Source organism: Grampus griseus (genome assembly GCF_964374135.1).
Source record: "Grampus griseus genome assembly, chromosome: 19".
In the NCBI taxonomy this organism is placed as follows: Eukaryota; Metazoa; Chordata; class Mammalia; order Artiodactyla; family Delphinidae; genus Grampus; species Grampus griseus.
Window position 1 is genome coordinate 18,649,291 of NC_139013.1, and position 9,782 is coordinate 18,659,072.

Below are 9,782 nucleotides of genomic sequence, written 5' to 3' on the forward strand. Positions count from 1 at the left end.
GACCTCAGAGCCCCAGCTCACAGGAGCTTGCAGCCTGGTGTGGGAAGCGGCTTCCACTCAGTGTGTACAATGAAGGGAAACATAATAGATGCTGTTCCCAGGGCGGGGTAGCAACAGACAAGAAAGGGGAAAACAAGGGCGGAAGGGGACAGAGAGAGAAGTCTTCCCAGAAGAAGCCTTCCAGGATCCAGGCTTTCCAGCAGGTAGGACTGTCCTCAGAGAGAGATCTGGGGAGAGAAACACCCCAGGGGCTCAGTGACCCCAGGCCTATGTTCCAGACCAAATTATAAAATGCAGTTGCAATGTATGTATGAAATTGAAAGTCTAATTATGAAATACAGTGTCGGATGTTCTCTTTAACATTTTATCCTTAATAAGACACCTTTTTTCAGCTGATAGTCTGGTAGTAGATGGTCTTTGAAGGCCCTCAAGGATCTTTTTTTAAAAATAAATTTATTTATTTATTTTTGGCTGTGTTGTGTCTTCGTTGCAGTGTGCTGGCTTCTCTTGTTGCAGAGCACCGGACTTCAGTAGTTGTAGCACATGGGCTTAGTTGCTCTGCGGCATGTGGGATCTTCCCGGACGAGGGCTCGAACCTGTGTCCCCTGCATTGGCAGGCGGATTCTCAACCACTGTGCCACCAGGGAAGCCCCCTCAAGGATCTTAAATGGTTCTGTTAGTCAGATAGAAAATAAAAACCAGTTTTAAGAAAAGGACAAGGCAAGCTGTTTCTTTTACTGACTGATTTTGTGGCTGTTTTCACTCCTTTTGATGAACATTATGGAAGTTTTGATGGATATTTTTTTCTTTTCATTCTTCACGAGGCTCAAGTAATTGGTGGGGTTTGAAGTGGCCGTCTTAAGTGACTTTTGTTCTTATCACCTGGATTGACTGACGTGATGGGTACCAGCAGGACAAGCCATCTCTGCAAGGGGCATGGGGAAGTGGTCGGTTTCCTTTGAACAAATCACAGGGACCCCTGGAGCTGGAATCTGCCCACAAAATGACCTCTGGTTTATTTTGTTTATTTTATTTTTATTTCTCTTTCAGATCCATCTGAGAAGAAAAAGCTCTATGTGGAGAACAGAGTGTCCCAGGATTACTTTTTTTCTTTTCCTTTCTTCAACTTTTCTGTCTGATCTCTTCATTGCCAAGTTCTGAGTCTATGGAAAAATTGATCCCATCCTCTGTGTGTCATTAATAAAATTATGATTTAAGTTTTGTCTCCAAGGATGTTATGATAGAGAAACCACAGATACATAGTTAAGCCCTTTCATCCTTTTGTCTGAAAGATAATGCTTATATCTGAGTAATTAGCTCATCATGTTATCTGATGAAGGAACAAGATGCAAAGGTGAGGCTTTTGTTTTTAATGATGTTAGGAATTTGTTTACCTGGATTCTTCCTCAGCAAGCAATGAGTCAGCCCTGGAACACATGCCTTCCACATTTAAAATATTAATAAATCTCGGGTGCCAAGTTGCTCTCACTGCGTGTCTAACATTTCCCTTATCCTGCCATCTAAGGGAAGCTTTCATGCCATGCTTTAGTGCCAAGAGCATCTTCCGACCTAAATGGTAACCTCAGCAGAAAGGATGGCTCACAGGTTGGGTTTCGCATCTTGACAAATCAATAGCTCCAAACCCGCCACCCCTCTCTCTCACTCGTCTCAACATTCAGCTTCAAACCCACGGAGGCCATGTTCATTCCTGGGCTTGTCTGTGGGCTTATTTAATAAAGGAGACTTTCGATTAATTAGCTCCAGGGACTTACATCCAGGTGTGCTTGTATCAAGTTCATCTTCATGTTCAGAGGCAAGAATCAAACACGCGTGGGAATGGAGTGGGGGTGGGGAAGACTGAGTGAAGAGGCCAGATATTGTCCCTCTGGAGTGAGGTGAGGAAATGCTGACTGGAGAGGGGTCCCAGGGCATAGGCCTCAGAGCCTGGAGGACGAATGATGCCAGGCATTGCTCCTGGCCAGAGGACTAAGTGCCCCAGCCTTCTCGTCCACCACCTTCTCCAATGGCGGCCTTCTCCTTTGTCTGGGATGTCAGAGCCCTGTAAAGGATGGGGCCTTATTTGGGAGGTTGTGATGGAGTACGAAGTGAATCCTGAATTGGTGGGGGTATTTCTACTTTCTGTGCTGAAGGAACACACAGCTATGGCCCCAGCAAAGGGCAGACGGGTGCATTCTGGGGTACAGTGTATGGTGAGCATTTGTTGATTCTGCCCATTCAGCCCCCAATATCCTTGTGACATTCTTGGGAGAAATGATACTCCGATTTCCTTTTAGAAAAAGACACTTCCTGTTCCCCCACTGTGGACGGCCTTAGTACGCCTGTCAATCAAAGTGCCATCCCACCCCGGCCAGGGGTCAGCGTGTGGTCCCAGCCTAGCCAGTCATATTCTCTCCTGGGACTTTGAATCTTGAACAAGGTGATGAAGGAACTGAAACAAAAAGATCGGTACAGATTGTTTCTAGAGGCCGCACTCGGACAGGAGCATGGATTAACCCCCGCTACTAAGCCCCCAGATTTGCCTTGGTTCTGCCATTTGCTGACCCTGGTTTAACAGCCTTTCTTTTTGATTATGGAAGCTGAGGCTGCCCCACAGCATTCTAGGACACCCTCTTCTGTTTAAGAGTGGATTCCAGTCACTTACAACCAACCCTAACTAATACAAGTAGTTTAAGGGTCTGTGGCAGGCCTTCACGGAATATAACTTTTTATTTATTGGGGGAGGTGTTGTTAATACTAATCACACAGCAAAGGTTTCTTGTGATGGAGGACAGCTGGTTAAAGGGATTGGAACATGTGTGTTAAGCTGTGACAGAGACCATTTTCCTGATAATAAATATTACAATAATAATAGGTGATATGTGATTTCTTATTGTGTGGCAGTTGGTGCTAAGAACATGATACCAGTGACATTTTAACTCTGGCGTAATCTTATGTGGTCGGCAAGGTGAGCATCATCCTACTTTACATATGAGAAAATTGAGACCCAGATGGGAAGTCATTTGACTAAGGTCACCATAGAGCTGGTGGAGCTGAGACTTGAACCCGGGTTGGCTCTCTCCAAGGCTCTGCATCTCTGCTATTTCTTGTGCATTGATTCTCAAGTTCACCTCTATGTCCAGTCCAGTGGTTCTCAACTAGGAGTTATTCTGTTCCCCTGGGGGACATCTGTCCATGTCTGCAGACATTTTGTTCTCACACCTGGAGAGGAGGGTGCTCCTGGCATCTAGTGGGTGGAGACCAGGGAGGCTAGAAAGCATCCTACAACCCATAGGACAGCCCCTGACAACCAAGATTTTCCAGCTCCCAAGTATCAATAATGTTAAAGGCTGAGAAAGCATTCCTCTGCACAATTTGAGCCAACAAAAGCTGCAATTCTTGGACCAGAAATTGAGGCAGGTGAAACCCAAGAGGGAAAGAATTGTTTCCTTTGTAATCACTTGTCTCCCACTTGTTTGTCTTTCCTTTTCCTTTTTTTCCCTACCTGCTGTTTTGAGAAGGACACAACCATTTCCTCCTCCCTCATTCTGCCCCCCTTTCCTTTAGCCGTTAGCCACTTTAGAAATGTTTTTGCTGGCTTGGAGTCATCCAGCCTCTGCTTATTAATAATTTCCTTTGGCATCTGCTGCCGCCTTCATGTTAATGGCTCGGATCGGAGCGAGACCCACTGCGAGGAGGACCCCATCATGTTGGGCGTCTGCTCGTCCAAGGGGTTAACACCTTTTTTGCTTCCCAGAAAGTGGCCTAACTAAGTGAAAGGGAGCTAAGTGCTCGAAGATCACACCACAGGGCTAAAGGCACCGAAGGAACCGTTATGATCTATCAGATAAATAAATATGCTTTTCCGAAATTGTCTAAAGCTTTATTTATAGAAGGGGCTCAAATGGCTTGGAAGGAATCTGCTTAAGAAGCTCTTAGCTCTTCTGGCAATCCTCACGAAGTCAAATGAAACACTTTAGCGTTGTTTTCTATGCCTTAATGATGCTGTGAGGAAAGCCAAGATGTCCCCACCCGCAGTGGGCGGGCACGTGAGGAGGAAGGATTGTGTCTTCCTGGGAGATAAGGAGCAAGATGGCCCTGGATTCTTCCCAGCCTGTGACATCTTCCCACCCCCAGGCCACAGCTCGTGCACCTGGGGGGAGAGGTGGGCACCTGCTGCTTGCAGGGAGCTGCCCTCTATCTCCTGGGAGGCAGCATGCAGCCTATAGGCCAAGGGCTGGTTTCGCCACCAGTAGACTCTAGTTGGCCAACTCATGCTTAAAATTGCTATCGGATTGGTTGCCAGCTCTAGGAGATTTCACACAAAAATCCTCATTTCTGGCTTTAATATTTTTTTTAGTAAAAGAGAATATTTGGCAGCACTGGTCCAACACAGCAACAGCTGCCCACTTTAGTCCCTCCATTCACAGCATCCTCACCCAATCCCCTGCACGGAATTCCCTGTCTGGCCCATGTAAGAACCCAAGTCCATGGTCCCTGTCCTGGAGAAGCAGCATTCTCTCTCTTTAGTCACCGTTTGAGAATAGTTAAGGAACAAAACCAAAAAAAAGGAAAGAAAAAAAGGAGGGGAGGGAGGGACCATGGGATTCTGGAAATGACAGAGCCATCGGGAAGGGCAGGGAGCTGGCCCTTGGGACTGTGTCCACAAGGATAGGAGGGGAGGAAGGAGGGTTCTGGGTGGCATTGGTGGGGCCAAGAAGGGGCATGAGGATGAAGGCGGGAAGGGAGGGATGAGTTTGGCCTGAGTGAGGAGAGGAGGACAGGCTGGATCAGAGGGTTCGTTTGGGAAAGGAAGGGGATTGTGGGCTTGAAGCCAGGAGCAGTGTGTTGACCTAGTGGTCCAGGCCACATGTCTCGTAGTCATATGCCCATCTGCGTGTGTGATTTTGTGGGGGCCAGATTGGAGCAGAAAGGTTGGATGCAGGAAGTACCAGACTTCCTGTCAGACTTCTTTAGACAGTCAGCTGCTCCCATCTTTCCCTCTTTGATCCTTCAACCTCAACCCAAGATTAGGTCTTCTGCTTGGGAGCCCAGGACTCTGATGAACCCAAGTGCTGGATCAGGGTGGCATAGGAGAGGAATAACACACACTAAATGACCAGGGAGAGCCCTTGCTTGGTCCCGAGGCCCTGAAGCCTGGTGGCCCCAGCGTGGGCCATTTGGGGCTTAGGCCTTAGCCTTCTACCCTGGGTCTTCCAGGCCTCTGATTTCTGCTCTTCATGGCGGCCTTCATCTTTCTCTTCTTGGGCTGAGAAAAGACTTAGGGTCCTGTGTCTCCTGCTGCTGAAGCACTGCTCCAAAGCCAAGGGTCCCTGGAGAAGTGATTTCTATCTAGTGGCTTTACCTGCCCAGGAATGGCCAATGGAAAATTTGAGTAAGAGATAACCAGGATGTTCCCACTGACTCAATTGCAATCCCAGTCTTAATCTGCTATATACAAACGTGTATCAATTTAAAGCTCAGTTATGATTTTTTTGTGTAGGCATCACTCTGTTTGCTCAGGAATTAGACACCACATGAATGTAACCTTGTGGGATCTCCTATGGAGAGCCAGACGCTCCAGATACCAGGAGTTTGAGTCCAGCATGGATATGTTCCTTCTTCCATGTCTTCTTTTTTTTATGGCTTCTTTCATCTTTTTACAAAATTGGAGTATAGTTGCTGTGCAATATTATTTAAGTTAAAGGTATACAATATAGTGATTCACATTTTTAAAGGTTATAATCCATTTATAGTTATTATAAAATATTGGCTGTATTCCCTGTGTTGTACAACGTATCCTTGTAGCTTATTTCATACCTAATAGTTTGTATCTGTTACTCCCCTACCCCTATATTGCCTCTTATTTCTCTCTCCCCACTGGTAACCACTAGTTTGTTCTCTATATCTGTGAGTCTGCTTCTTTTTTGCTATATTCACTAGTTTTTTGTATTTTTTAGATTCCACACATAAGTGATATATATAGTATTTGTCTTTCTCTGACTTATTTCACTTAGCATAATGCCGTCCAAGTCCATCAGTGTTGCTCCAAATGGTAAGATTTCATTCTTTTTTTATGGCTGAGTAGTATGGCATTGTATACATACCACATCTTCTTTATCCATTCATCTTGATGGACACTTAGGTTGTTTCCATATCTTGCAATCATAAATGATGCTGTTATGAACATTGGGGTGTACGTATCTTTTTGAATTAGTGTTTTTGTTTATTTTCATATATATACCCAGAAGTGGAAATGCTGGGTTCTATTTTTAGTTTTTTGAGAAATCCTCCATACTATTTCCCACAGTGGCTGCCCCAATTTACAGTCCCACCAACAGAGTATGAGGGTTCCCTTTTCTCCACATCCTTGCCAACATTTGTTATTTGTAGACTTTTTGATGATAGTCATTCTGACAGGGGTGAGGTGATATCTCATTGTGGTTTTGATTTGCATTTCCTTGATGCTTAGCGATGTTGAGCATCTTTTCATGTGCCTGTTGGCCATCTGCATTTCCTCTTTGGAAAAATGTCTATTCAATTCTTCTGCCTATTTTAAAATCAGGTCATTTGTTTGATGTTGAGTTGTATGAGTTGTTTATATATGTTGGATATTAATCCCTTATTGATCGGTCATATCATTTGCAAATATTTTCTCCCATTGTTTGTCTTCTTGCCATTAGAAATTGTCTGTGTCTGATGCAACCACTTTCTTTCTTCTCTTCTTTTTTTAAATTAGCCAAACCACATGTGTGAGTCTTCATGGAAACAGTCATTTTCTTGGCAAACTTTGCTCCCGTAATGTGGGAATCCAGGGTAGGGCACTTGGAATCGATATGGAGAGGCAGAGGGGGAGTTTTTTCCCTGATGGTTCGTGCCATGGAACAGAGTTCAGTGTGATAAAAAGACCTTGCATGAACTGGGATCAGGTGGATAAGGGTCAAAAGGAAGCTCACCAACCTGCAAAACTGTTCATGATGGGGGGAAAACTCAGAGCCCCAGAACCCGCCTGGCCACGGAGATGCAGTCAATCCATCTGGCATATGAACAGGCTGGGCGTAGAATCTCATGTTTGAGGCTACAAGGAATACATGCATGATTTCAGAGACTATTTTTGACCAGGGCCATATAAATTTTATGTTACAGGATTTGAACAGATTAAAAACATTAAAAAAATGTTCTTCTTCTGCTTCTATTGTATTTTTACTTTATTGCTGGTGCTTCCTCCTTTGACTTGCTAACGGGAATGTATTTTTTCTTGGTACTGCCATTACCTCTTCCTGCTACTTTCCAGGTCACTAATTTTTCTGCTTAGAGTTCATTCTGTTTAGACCGATGTGCTGTCTCTTTTAATGAGGTTATTTCTGGGTTATTAGCCTTCCTGTTATATGATACCTTATGTGGAGGCCCTAATTGATGTAAATCAAACACAGCTTGCAGAAAGAAATCAAAGTCATTCTTCAGATATTTGGTGGCTCTCTGGGCATCTGAGGATTTCAGTATTTAAAGCTACTTTGTTGAGAAGAGGTTACACGTAGCTAATAAGACAAATAAATCCTTTCTTATTCGTAAATTAGCAGGTTCAAAGAAGTGGAAATTGAAGGAGAGTGTTGGCATTTTGGTTTGCTGAATAAGCTTTAGACAGAAATTAGACTGAAAAGTATTGAGTGGGAGGGGTTTCATTGTACAGTTCAATAACCTTGCCAACATATTTTTATTAAGGCATTCTTACATAAACCATTAAGCTTTAGGTTAATTTTTACAGATATTTTCTAGCTGTACATAACGAAGAGGGTTAGAATGAAGCAAAAGAAAGAATTTCCTTTAGAACTCTCAGAGATCTCCCAGCATAGCTGCATGCGGGAGGGATTTCTGGGGCTCTTTGGTTGTCAGACGGGCCTGTTGTTATGTTCACATTAGAAAGAGGAGGTTGCTATTTTCTCATTTTGCTCCTGGACATTAGCTCTGTCATGGGAGATTCTGACGTGCAGGCATATTATTTTTATCTCAAAAGAAAGAAAAATATGGTTTGCTCTCTTTCTTTCTTTAAGGTCTTGTTCATTCATTATGTTCCCTGCCTGTCTCAGGGAGAAATTGCTCTCTGCCTAGAAAGGTGTGGCCAGCATGGGACTCTTCAGATGGAGAAGGTATTTCCCATTAGAAGCGAGGTTCGGTAGGAGAGGGGAAGTTGGGGGGATGGGGTAGTCCCCTGGAGGCCACATCCACTCAGGGAGGTCTTGGTGCAGAAGACGGTATTAGGAGGGTTGGGATCAGAGCCCCTGGGTTTAAAGCCAACTCTGTTCCTTAATAACCATGTGACACTAAAGAAGGGCTTTACTTGGTTATCAAGGCATAAGAAACTCAGAGGTGATTGGACCTGACCCAACTCTCTGGATACCCAAAGTCACCACTGCCTTAGCTCTCCTGAGACACACACACACACACACACACACACTCACTCACACATACACACACACACACACACGGCCCCTGGCTTGGCACAATGGTCATATCCCCTGCGTAGCTTTGTTTGGGGGAATCCATGAATGTGAATAAAAGCAACGTGTAAACTGCCAGACACCATATAAAATGTTTGCTGTGGGGTCTTTTTTTTTTTTAATTGGAGTATAGCTGACTTACAATGTTGTGTTACTTTCTGCTGTACAGCAAAGTGAATCAGTTATACATATTCATAAAGCCATTCTTTTTTACATTCTATTTCCATATAGGTGTGGGGTCTTGCTGACCACAGTCAAGGAAGTCTAAGGAGGGTCCAGCAGGATATCTCCATGGCCTGCTGTAGCCCAGTGTCGGTGGGTGCTCCGTCACAGGGCACCTGGGGTTCACATTGGGGTTAAGGCCCTCTCGAGTTCTTTCCTGAAGTCCTGAACCTTGGTCTTTATTCTGCCTGAGAAGGTGGAGAGAGAGTGAAGAGGCCACAACACAATGGAGACCGGCGCTCCATCCTCGGGATCGTGGTTTTACCTAGGAAGAAGGCCACTAGGAGACACTGCTTAGCAGTGTTGGGGCCAGGGCCTGGGCTGTCCCCTTTCCTGCCATGATGTCACTGGGGTCAGCTGTGCCCATGAGTCCTGCCAGCCCCGGGGTGAGAGGGCCATCCAGTTTCAGACTGACTGGTCAGAGGGCCTACTAATTCTGTCTTAACTCTTTATTAAGATTGATAGTAAATTTCATCATAGGTCTTTTAAGTTTCCAGAAGAAACGCTCAGCATTTTTATCACAGAATCATGGAGGATGAGATGATTCAAAATCCTCTAGTATGGGGTTTCCCAAATTTCCTCCTAAAGGATTATCCACTTTACATATTTTGTTTAAATAAACTTCCTTTTAAATGTTTAAACTTAGTTTTAAAGGAAAATCTATACCAATTTGGTACCTGGAACTCCATCTCATTTGCCGTAAGAAGGGGAAAATTCTGAAATGGCTACGACGCCATTCCCATCAGCCTGCTTAACTGACCACAGAGGCTCCAGCCACACCCAGAGCCACTCACCCAAACAATACACACACCCACAATAGCACAGCCTGCCCAACACACACCCACCTCCCACACGTGCCCACACAATGCACAAACACAAAATAACACACAACACACATGACAAACACATGGTACATACAATAGATACAACACATGCACAGCACACAGCACACAATACATACACCATACACCCCACGCACACACACATTACATCCACAGCACACTCATACACCCACCATACGCAAATACACAGGCACTAATTCTGCTGCACACAGAACACACAACC

At 44.7% G+C, this 9,782-nt stretch overlaps 1 long non-coding RNA gene across 1 annotated transcript in view; it reads left to right on the plus strand.

Moving 5' to 3' along the window:
- The window catches only part of LOC309837230, a 107,447-nt gene extending 106,236 nt beyond the window's left edge, over positions 1-1,211 (plus strand). Inside the window, exon 3 of the long non-coding RNA XR_014298235.1 lies at positions 1,051-1,211. This is a non-coding gene — a long non-coding RNA (uncharacterized lncRNA). The remainder of the gene's footprint in view (positions 1-1,050) is intronic.
- The last annotated feature ends 8,571 nt before the right edge of the window (positions 1,212-9,782 follow it).